This window comes from Marmota monax, unplaced genomic scaffold, assembly GCF_021218885.2.
Source record: "Marmota monax isolate L192 unplaced genomic scaffold, Marmota_monax_Labrador192_F-V1.1 WCK01_AAM20220418_F8-fsc00148, whole genome shotgun sequence".
In the NCBI taxonomy this organism is placed as follows: domain Eukaryota; kingdom Metazoa; phylum Chordata; class Mammalia; order Rodentia; family Sciuridae; genus Marmota; species Marmota monax.
In genome coordinates this window covers 986,550-999,095 of record NW_026693034.1, presented here as the reverse complement: position 1 = coordinate 999,095, position 12,546 = coordinate 986,550, and positions in this window count along the sequence as shown.

Sequence of the window (12,546 nt, the reverse complement as noted above, 5' to 3'; positions counted from 1 at the left end):
GGCCCTTCCCATAGAACACACAGCCCTGGGAATTACGTGGGCGAGCCTCAAGTTTACAAACAAGGAAACTGAGGCACCAGTTAAATAATGTGTCCAGGGTCAAGTAACAAAGCCAGGAATTGGTCCCAGGTTCCAGCTCTGCCTTTGATAACGTCATGACATAGACGTGGAAAACATCTGTCCACATTCGGATCTGGGTGTGATCATCAGGTAAAACACGGGAGCCGGAAGCTGTTAGTGCAGCTGCCCTCAGGGGCACAAAGCTCGTGTTGGGAGATCAGAGGGTGAAGGAACAAACTCGATGTCTCAGGATAGCTGGCAGCTAGGCCGGGAAGTGAGGGGCAGGCAACAGGGGCCGACTTCACAGGAAAAAAAAGTGAACTTGGGAGAAACTGCCTGTTGGTCCTTTGTACAGTGATGCCCTCCTGGGACACTGAGAGGAGGCAGGAGCCACCGCTCCCCAGCGACACGACCACCAGGAGCACAGCAGACACGGTGGTGCTGAGCAGTGAGGCTGGGGAGAGGTGATTGGGGATTTCCAGTGGAGGATGTGCGTGTCGGAATGTGGCCTCTTCATAGCAAGCATCTGTTTAAAACTTGAGCACCCACAACACCGGGATCAAAACCTGAAAATATTCTGAATTGTAAAAACCGTGATGAACCAGACACCTGTCTGTCATCTGGAGCACAGTGTCCCCTCAGAAGTGGAGCACAGGACTAGTCCGCTGAGTCTGGATACACTGTGTTCCTGTGACTGTTCCCAGGAGGGAGATCAAAATAAACATGACCAGAGTTGTTGAGAGCCACAGCCAAAGGGGCCCCAGCAAACTTTCAGACTGCCAGCTGATGATTGGCTCACAAAGGCCCCAGCAACTTCTAGCTGATTGGCTCCTCTGCGGTGATGCTCATTGGGCTGTTTCCCCGCCCTTTCAGACTACGGAGCTGCTCATTGGGGGACATTTTTGGCTCTGCCCGCGCGACCCAGCCAATTGGCCTCAAGAGCAGGAGGAGTGGGGGAGGTTGAGAGGCTTGTGGGAAGCCGGTGGTGGCAGTTGGGCTCTGAAAGTTTTTCCTGAGGAGCTGTTTTGTTTGGCCTGTGTGGTTCTAAAAATAAAGTTCGTTTCTTTTGACAAGTGGCTCCTGAATTGTGCCCAGCCAGACTGTGGCACAGAGTGACACCAGAAAGATGGCAGAGCTGGCACCAAAGCTCTCTCCACCACTTCAGCGTAGACTGACAGGGTCCCCAGAGGTGACCAGCTAGCAGCCAGGTGAGCAATAAGGACTTCATCCTACGAATATGAGGCTTGGTGTTTTGATCACCAGGAGCAGACACGGGCAGGCTCTGCCACCTCCCCCGCCCCAGCCTGAAGTGGCTTCCCAGTCTAGAGGAGTGGCCTCCCTTGTTTGGGAGCCAGACATTTAAGGAATGAAAAGCAACTGTGTGGGCAACCTCTGTGACCTGAGGGTGGCTCCAGCCAACAAGCAGGAGGAGGCCAGGTCCCTCAGTCACAGCGGGAAGGCAGGCTGTGCCTTGGCTGCAGCTGCAGGGTAATTCAGCATATTTTTCATCAGAAACACTGGGAGCCGTGGCAACAAGCTGATCATGTTCAAAATGCTGAAGGGGAAAAAAACTATCAGCAATTCATACCCAGCAAAACTGTCCTTTGAAAATGAGAAATTAAGACATTCCTAAGTTAATGTCCATTAGCGCTTCCTTGCAGGACATGATGGAGACCCTCAGGTTGAAATACGGCCTAGGGCTCCTAGTCGAGGTGACCATCAGCCAGCTGGAGAGCCGGGATTCAGGCAGTGGGGACACTACTCTGTGAGGTGGGTGAAAGAGGGATTTCACTAATACTCAATTTTGGACAGTGTCTTGGAGACTCGGGAGTTTGGGTACATTAAACAGAGAGACTCCATTGGATCCCAGCTGGTGAAGCCAGATTTAAAGTTAGGTAGTCAGTGTAGTTAGGTAAATCGGGTCTAATATCGAGTGAAATCTAAAATGGAGGCTGTGCGGAGAATGACTCAGGGAAAACACAGGACAACTCATGGAATGTTAATGAAGTCCCAAAAAGGCCCTAGGCCAAAGTCCACCTCAAAGAAATGTTAATGAACAGCCCCCAGCAAAAAGGTGCTGACTCAGAAGTCCTTCCTGACCAGATTACTTCTTTGGCCCACCTGTGTCCCACCCCTTGGGCCTTCCAACCTACCTTCCATCACCAAAACTATAAAAAGGGGAAACAACCGCACTTCCACGGATTCCACCTCTTGGGTCCCCTTCTTCCTCCAGGAGAAGTCTTTTCTGCTGTCCTTTAATAAACTTCTAATTTCTACTCTGACCTTGCCTCGGCGTGCTTCTTTGGTGTTATTTTTCAACATTGGGGAAGCAAGAACTCGTCACCGGTCAACAGCGGTAACACTGGGAGTACCATAGCCTTAGAGGCCCTGGCTCAGCACAGGGAGAATGCAGAGAAACTCAGAGTTAGTACAGAAAGTCCCCAGATCAGACAAGCAGCCTGCCCACAGCTGACCCAGAGGCTGCATTGTCCCTTAGAGGTGAAAAGCCCCCCATCCTCACCTGGCCACGGGAGCTGAGGCAGCCACACTGCACTGCTGCTGCACAGCAGGGTCCCTGCAGGGTCCCTGCCGCAGGACCTGCCATCCCTCGAAGGTGAAAGCAGGACAGGCTCAGAGATTTAACCCAGGGGGTTCAAGGCAGGAACAAACTTTATTTCCGAACTCCTTCAAACCACACTAACACACCAAACGGAAATCCCCCCTCCGGCACTTCCCCAACCAACACGAACTCCCCAGAGGAATCCCCGCAAGAACTCCAAAGTAGCGCAGAGCCTGAGGCGGACTTGAGGGATCTAATATACAATTGAATACACAGCTTAACATAACCATCACCATCTCAATGGCTTGCTGGCGTCACCTCTCAACCACTCTGTTCTGGCAAAAATGCCATGCGTCATTCTGACTCGGCTATGGCTCTCAGCACCCGAGACCAGCTGAAGCGGGGAGACCAGCTGAAGCGGGTCGGGGATTGCACAGGAGGTGGGTGGACATGTTTGGGGACTAAGCCTGGGAGGCTGCAAAGGCTGTGTGTGGGCAGCAACCAGGGTGAAGGTTGGGCTCCCCGGCCCTGGGAGTAGGATCCCAGGGAGGCTCCTGAGATCCAGATCTCTGCTGGGAAGCAGAGCTGCCCGGCCCTGGGTGTGCTGACCTTACTTCACCAGAATGGTCACCACCCAGCAAAAGCCCCACCTGGGGGACTCCATTCAGAACTCTGCAGGCCCCACGGGGAGGGGGGGTGGGGGGGTGGGGGCCTGGCCTGTGCAGACAAAACTAGCGGGCAATGCTTCTCCTCCCACCCTTCCTCACACTGGGGAGAAGAGAAGCTGAGAATTTTTGAACTCCAACTGGCAATTTGGTGAGCTACACAAAAAGAAGGGCTTAACAGCCCCTAGCCCTTACTCTTCCGCTGGGCTGGGCTCAGGTAGTTGGGCAGAGATCATGTTTATTCCGCCCCAGTGGAACAGGCTCCTTAATTGCTCATTAGGAATCTTCTCTTTTCCGTGTGCGCTCGCGCATGTGCTGATTGGTTCATGGACATGTTTCTTTTTATTCTCACTTGTAGTATTTTTAAAATGCAGTCTTGCGAGGGTTAGAGTTTGGTCAGAATATTTTGGTTTTGTGTTGTGCTGTTAACAGCCAAATTCTATTGCTCTTTCATTCTTTTTTACTTCAAGTTTTTCTCCTTCCTTATAACAGCCACATCCTACATCTCTTCTGCATTCCTTGGGTTCATTTTTTGACGTTGAACTCCTTTCTACCTTCCTGTCACATTTTCTCTTAATCAACTGAATTCTTGCCGTCTTTTAGCACTAGTTGGTTTACATAGTGCTTGCCCCATCATTACTGCTGTGGATGCCAGAGTTGACACCCGTTGTTTGATTTAATGCCACATATTATACATGGTTACCTATGGCAATTGCTGTCATTTCTGCTTTTTCTGGTAATTGACATTGTGGACATCAGAAGGAACTAAGAATTTAGTTTAATGCTTTATATTGTTTGCATTGGTTGTTGCAGTTATTCGTTGTCCCCTAATCTGAGAGATACTGGAAACCTACAGGGACACTACAAGTTCATGGGGTAGAAACTCTGCTGAACTAAACCGAAAGACAGTGCACCTGCTCTACACACAAATTAATTACACTCAATCTTCAGCTGTACTTTAACACAAAGAGTAGAAGAGACAAAAACCCAAACTAATGACCAGGCCCCAAGTACAAAGAGCCAGGGGTGGGCCCCCAGGTCCCGCCTACAGCAGAAATGGGGAAATAACACAAAGACTGTGGATCCCACTCTGGCAAGGGGATCACAATCCAGATCGCTCCAGGACTCGAGCAACTGAAGATGGTGCCTAAAAAAAAAGAGGTGGAGGAATCCAGTTGACACACAAGACCAAGACCTCTGAGCACCTGAGAAAACAGGCAAACAAATCCCCCAACAAGGGAACTCACTGATAGTGAGGTAGACAAAAACCCAGAGAAAGATTATAAAATACTGATTATCAAAATGTTCAATGAAAAGAGAGCAATTACAGGAGATGATAGACCATTTTAATAAAGAAATAGAAATAGTGAAGAGAAACCAAGCAGGTCTTCTGGAAATGAAAGACAAGATCAATCAAATTTCAGACTCACCTGAAGGTATCAACAAAGGACAAGATGATGTAGAAAACAGAACCTCAGGCATTGAAGACAGGCTGTAAAGGGGAAAAAATTATGGAACTTGACCAGAAATCAGAACTCTGGGGCAACTTTATATGACCTGAGAATCATTAGGATAGAAGAGAACATGGAGATACAAACTAAAGGCGTAAAGAACATTCTCAATGAGATGGTTACAGAAAACTTCTCCCATATCAGACACAAGGTAGACATCAACATACAGGAAGCTCGTAGGCCGAATGAGAAGTTCACTGACACCAGCATGATCAAAATGCCTAACAAGGGAAGAATAGTAAAACCTGCAAGAGAGAAACAACAGCTCACATGTTGAGACAAACAAGGCTCTCTTCTGATTTCTCTGCTCAAACCCTAAAATCAAGGAGGGCCTGGAATGAGATATTCTAAGCCCCAAAAGAAAACAACTGTCAGCCAAGGTTACTATACCTAGCAAAAGTTAAGGGGGAAAGACATTCCATGGCAAGATAAACTAAAAAAAACTCAGAAGTAGCAAACCAGCACTACAAAGATAAACTTCACACAGAGGAATGAAAAAACAATTCTCAAAGCCCACACAGGAAGTTCAACAGAAGAGTAATCCACTAAGTGAGAATCAAGACAGGATAAAATATAGCAAAAAACCAAAATGGCAGGAAACCACAAACACATGTCCATACTAATAATGCTGAATCAAATACACAGATCAGCAGACTGGATCAAAGAACAAAGTCCAACTATTACGATTTACAAGAGACCCACAGGCAAAGACACCCACAGGCTCAAGTAAAAAGGATGGCAAAAAATATTCTGGGCATATGGTTCAAGAAAACAAGCAAGAGTATCTATTCTCATATCTGACAAAGTAGATAGATTTCAAAGAAAGGCTGATGTTTTCAAGATGGCGGAATAGAGGAGGCCGCTTTCCTGCCTGTTCCAAGGCGTGAAACCAAGAAAGCAGACAGGCAGCTTCTCAGCAAGTGAGGTCCTAGAAACCTTCAAGGACATAAGTCCATGGTAGAAATTCTATTGCCTCAGCTCCATACTGTTGAGATGGTTAGACACACAAACAACATGAAGAAGCAAGGGAACAAATCACCCCCCAAAACCAAGATACTCCAATAACAGAATCCATCAACACCACAGTGGAAGAGATGTCAGATAAGGAGTTCAGAACACACACAGTTAAACTGACCTGCAAAGTAAAGGACGGTATAAAGAGTGAAATCAGAAAATACAGGAAGTGAAAGATCAATAGAGATTCTAGGAGGAAAAAGACAAGCAAAAATCCTTGAAATGAAGGAATCACTAAACCAAATTAATAATTCAAAGTATATCACCAACAGACTAGGTCACTTGTAAGACAGAGTTTCAGGCAATGAAGACAAAATAAATAATCCTGAAAACAAAGTTGACCATGGAGAAAAGGTGTGAGAGACGAAGAAATATGGAATAACCCAAAAAGACCAACTTTAAGATTTATTGGGATAGATGAAGAAAGAAATTAAAGGGATACAAATAGGAAAAGAACTCACACTATCCTTATTTGCTGATGACATGAGCTTATAGTTAAAGATCCAAAAAACTTCACCAGAAAACTTACATAAATGAATTCAGTAGTAGCAGGATATAAAATTGACACCTATAAATCATGTTCCTATACATCAGTGATGAATCCACTGAAAGATAAATTAGGAAAACTATCCCATTCACAATGCCTCAAAGAAAATAAATTATTTGGACATCAATCCAACAAAAGAGGTGAAAGACCCCTACAATTAAAATTACAGAACACTAAAGAAAGAAATTAAAGACCACCTTAGAAGATGGAAAGATCTCCCATGTTCTTGGACAGGGAGAATTAATACTGTCAAAATAGCAATACTACCAAAAGTGCTATAGAGATTTAATGCAAATTCCTATTAAGGTTCTAATGATGTTCTTCATAGAAATAGAAAAAGCAATCATGAAATTCATTTGGAAAAATAAGAATCCCAGAATAGCCAAAGTAATCCTCAGAGAGAAAAGTGAAGCAGGAAGCATCACAATACCAGACTTCAAATTATACTACAGAGCTATAGTTTAAAAAAAAAAACTGGCATGGGCCAGGTTTAGTGCTGTATACCTGTAATCCCAGTGACTCTGGAGGCCTCTGAAGCAGGAGGATCACAAGTTCATAGCCAGGCTCAGCAAAAGCAAGGGCTGAGCAACTCAGTGAGACCTCTGTCACTAAATAAAATACAAAATAGGGCTGGGGATGTGGCTCAGCATATTTAGTGACACAGTCACATCAATGTTCAAATAGCTCAATTCACAATAGCAAAGTTATGGAACCAACTTAGGTGCCCCCCCATAGATGTATGGATTAAGAAAATGTGTTATATATACACAGTGGAATGTTACTCAGCCATAAAGAAGAATGAAATTATTGCCCTGGAGACTCTCATGCTAAGTGAAATAAGCCAATCCCAAAGAATCAAAAGCTGAATTTCTCTTTTATATGCAGATGCTAACTGAAAATAAGAGGGTGAACTAGGGAAGAATAGAGGTACTCGATTAGATAGAGGGGAGTGAAGGGAGGAGAGGGGTATGGGGGTAGGTAGAATGAATTGGACATTATTACCCTATGCACATATATAATTACATGACCAGTGTAACTTTACATCAGGTACAACCAGAAGAATGGGAAGTTATACTTCATGTATTATGATGTGTCAAAATACAGTCTAGTTATACAGACATGTATAACTAAAATGAATGAATGAATGAACAAATAAATAAATAAAAGAGACAAAGGAGGACATTACATCTTAGCAAAGGGAACAGTCCAACAAGAAGATAAAACCATAGTAAACTCAAAGAATTCAGTAAAGTAGCAGGATATAAAATTAACCACCCATAAATCAATTGTGTTCCTATACATGTTGATGCACCCAATTACTCCACCAGATTTCTAGAGCTTAGAAATGAATTTAGCAAAGTAGGACATAAGATCAACACCCATAAATCAATAGCTTTCCTATACTCCAAGAGTGATTCAGTCAAGGAAGAAATCAGGAAAACCATTCCATTCACAGTAAACCACCACCACCCCCCCCCAAAAAAAGAAAAAACTTGGAAATTAACCATGGAGGTAAAAGAATGAAAATCATAGAAAGTGAAGAATGAAATGAAAATCATAGAACACTGAAGAAACTGAAGCCCTTAGAAGATGGAAAAACAATCCATGTTCTTGAACAGGCAGAATTAATACTGTCAAAATGGCCATATACAAAAGCAATATACAGATTCAATGCAATCCCCATCGAAATACCAATGACACTCTTCACAGAAATATTTAAAAAAACTAATTATTAAATTCATTTGGAAGAATAAAAGAACCAGAATAGCCAAAGCAATACTCAGCAAGAAAAGTGAAGCAGGAGGCATCCCAACACCTGATATAAAACTACACTCCAGAGCTGTGGTAACAAAACATAGCACTGTCATCAAAATAGACATGATGACCAGTGGAACAGAACAGAAGACAGGAAGAAATCTAGAGCCATCTGATATTCAGCAAAGGTGGCAAAATAATATCTTGGAGAAAAGATGGTCTTTTTAACAAATGGTGCTCTGCTAGGAAAACTGGTTGGCTATATGTAGAAAAATGAAATCAGACCCCCATCTTTTACCCTGTAGCAAGCTCAAATTGAAATAGACCAAAGATTTAGAAATTAGGTCTGAAAACTTACAACTGCTAGAAGAAAACATAGGGCCAACATTCATCCATATAGGTGCTGGCATAGAAATTCCTTAACAAGACGCCCAAAGCACAAGAAATAAAATCAACAATCAATAAGTGAGATGCCATTAAACTAAAACGCTTCTGCACTGCTAAGGAAACAGGAGGTTAGGAGAGCCTACAGAATGGGAGGAGATCTTGGCTAGCTCCTCCTCCAATGGGGGATTAATATCCAGAATATACAAAGAACTCTATAAAAAATGAATAATCCAACCAACAAGTAGGCAAAAGAACCAAAAAGAAACTTCTCAATAGAAGAAACGCAAAAGGCCAATAAATACATGAAACAGTGTTCAACATTTCTAGCTGTCAGGGAAATGCAACTTAAAACTACATTAAGATTCCCTCTTGCTCCAGTTGGAATGGCAATGATCAAGAACACAAACAACAATGCTGGTGAGGTTGTGGGGAGAGGAACACGTGTACATGGTACTAGTTTGCAGTCCTACCAACAACCACTCTGGAAAGCAGTTTGGAGAATCCTCAAAAAACTAGGGATGGAACCATCGTGTGACCCAGCTATCTCACTCCAATCAGCATACTACAGTGACACAGCCACGTCAGTGTTTAGCTAAATTATGGAATCAACCCAGATGTAGGTGAATGGATTAAAAAATTGTGATATACATATGTGTGTGTATACATGTATGTATGTACACACACACACACACACACACAAAGGAGTTCTCTCAGCCATTAAAAAGAATGATATTATTGGGGCTGGGGATGTGGCTCAAGCGGTAGCGCACTCGCCTGGCATGCATGCGGCCCGGGTTCGATCCTCAGCACCACATACAAAGAAAGATGTTGTGTCTGCCGAAAAACTAAAAAATAAATATTAAAAAATTCTCTCTCTCTTAAAAAAAAAGAATGATATTATGGCATTTTCAGTAAAAGGATAAAAATGGAGACTATTACTCTAAGTAAAATTAACCAAACTCAGAAACTCAAAGGTTGAAAGTTCTCTCTCATATGTGGAAGCTAGAGTAAAATAAGAGAGAGGAGCAGGTAAGGGCAAGATTTCATAAAGAACCTAATCAAATACAAAATCACAGGTGAGTGAAAGGAAGCCTATCTAGTAGAGAAGAAGGGGAGGGAGAAGGACGGGGGGAAAGGGAGCTGAAATCAACTTGAGTGCCTGAGTATGTAGGGATGAACCCAACTACTACTATGTATAACCATAAAGATCTAATTTTTTTTTTAAAGTTATATGTGATTCTGCAATCTGTATTAGGGATAAAAATGGGAGTTCATAACCCACTTGAATCAAATGTATGAATATGATATGTCAAGAGCTTTGTAATGTTTTGAACAACCAATAAAAAATAAATAAAAAAAGTTATGGTGACAAAAAAATAAAAGCAGCACTAGACAGTAACTCAAAGCTGTAAGAAAAAAATAACAATCTGCAGTATATAGATGGGCAATTATAAATGCTAGTATTATAATTTTGGTTTTTTTATTTATACATGATTCACAAAACAAATGCATTAACAAGTGCTAACACGTTACTGGTGACGCAGTGCATTATAAAGTAATTAGTGACATCAGTTAGCAGTAAGGGGAGATGCTAGGAGCAGAGGTTTTGTGTGCTATTGAAGTTAAGCTGGTATAATTCAGATTTGAGTGCGTCATGTTAGCATGCTAGGTGTAATATCATCTCCATGTCACTATACAAAATGAACTAGATCAAAAAAATGATGGAGAGAAACAACCCGCACCCATCTCCAGTTGCCCCTACCCGTAATTACTGAAGTAGATTAAACTTTTCCAGTCAAGAGACTGGAGATGGCAGATGGAAAACTCAAGGCCTTCATTCCCCTATGGAAACGCCTTCCTAGGAGCTCTGGAAAGTCAAGGCCTGCCACAGGGAGGTGAGCACCCCAGCCACAGTCAAAACGGAAACTTTGTAGCATTTTTATTGACCCAATTCCTAGCTTCCTCTCTTGCACCACAAGGAAGGAAGGGAACAGAACTTACTTGCAATGTCTCAGCTTCTCTGTGGGCTTCCCAAGGGGCTGGTTTCTGTTTCCTGACTTACCTTAGCCAGGAAACATGGCATGGTTCAGACTGCAGGCTGGCAATGCCTTGGAGGACAGTGGCAGGCGCCACCACCTAAGAGCTGCCAGGGGACTACAGAGCTTGGGTACCTGGGACAGGAGACTGGGCAAAGGACCTCAAGAAGTGCAGGTGAGAAATTAAGATGTTTAAAAGCAGCTATGGATACGGGTACCAGCGAAAGAGGGTGCTGACACAGAGGCCCAAAGCAGAGCATGTGTTCAGAAAGGACCCTAGACTAGGCCATCACCTTGGCGATACCACCTGTCAGAACACCCCCTGCTAATGAGTGAAGGTTTCCACACCTCTCTTCAGACTTAAGACATGACTGTTTTTTCAGGTGCCTAATTTTCCAAACACTAGATCTCAAGGAATCCCAATAAATGGGAAAAACATGGCTCATTCAAAGGGACAAAATTTATCTCCAGAAATATTCCTGAGAAAAACAAAACCATCAGACTTGTTAGAAAAGACTTAAATGATCTTAAATATGCTCAGAGAGGTAAAGGAGACCACAAAGAACTACAGAATCAGGACAGTGATGTATGAAAAAATTTCAACAAAGAAACAGCAATTCTTAAACAGAAACAAGCAAATTCTGGAGCTGAAAAAATACAGTAACAATTCAAAAGTTCAATATAGTCGTTGAAAAGCAGGTTTATATATGTAAAAGAATCAGTAAACTTTGAGAAATTCATTTGAAATCATGAGACTGAAGGAGCAAAAAATAAAAAGAGAAGTAAAAGAACCCAAGGTGCCGTCCAAGAAGACCAATTTGGCATTATGGAAATTCCAGAAAGAGAACAGAGAGGAAGGAGCAGAGTGCTCACTTGAAGAAATAATGGGAGAAAACTCCCCAAATTTGACAAAAGCAATGGATATGCAAAAGAAGCTCAATGAATTCCAACAAGGCAAACCCAAAGGGACCTAGAGCAAACCCTGAAGAATTAAAGTGTGAAATAATAGAGCTGTACAACAGTAGGAGGCTTCTTACCCACTTCCAATGATGACTGAAACAACTAGACAGATAAAGTCAGTATAGAAATGCAGGTCTTGAGCACCTCCACAGACCCACTGGACTAACATACACAACACCCCACCAACAGCAGCAAAATACACCACCTTCTCTAGTATACATGGAAGGTTCTCCAGAAAAGACCATAAGACAACTCTCACTGAGTTTTAGAAGACTGAGATCATATGAAGCATTCAATTCCGATGACAAGGGAATAAATCTAGAAATCATTAAGAAGGAAACTGGGAAATGCAGAAATATATAAAAATGAATCAAAGAGCCAAAGAATAAATCACCTGAAGACAACTGAAAACGAAGACAGAACCCACCAGAATGCACGGGTGCAGCCACGGCAGTGGGGAGAAGGCAACCGCGGCCGAAATGTGTATATCAGCAAAGGAGAAAGGTCTCAAGTGAGGAGCCTCCTTTACACCTCAAAAAAACAGGAAAAAACTAGACCCAAAGCTAGCAGAGTGCGGGTGGGTGTGAGCAGGAAAGTAGAAAACTGTTGAGAGCCAAGGCTGGTCAGAACGACGCCTGGCATTTGCCAGAGGGAATGTTTGAAAGGTGACACCAGCGAACCATTGAGATGATGATTTGAGTTAAGCTATATATAATTGCTGTGATGCTGGATTGATTGTATTGTATATTTGACCTTTACTGGTGGGCAATGGGACGGCTCTTGCTACTTTACTGGCGGGCAATGGGGCGCCTGCTACTTTGGAGTTCTCGCGGGGATTCCCGGAGAGTTTCCATTGGTTGGGGAAGTGCTGGAGGAGGGATTTCCGGTGTGGAGGGTTTCTGGAAGGGCCTCGTGGGTGGCGTTGGTGGAAAAGCGCGCATGCAGTGCCAGTGAGAGTTGAAATAAAGTAGTTGCTGTTTGAACCTACAAGGCTTTGTGGCGACTCGGTTATTCGTTCCCAGCCAGACTGCGGCAGTCCGCGGAGTCCAGA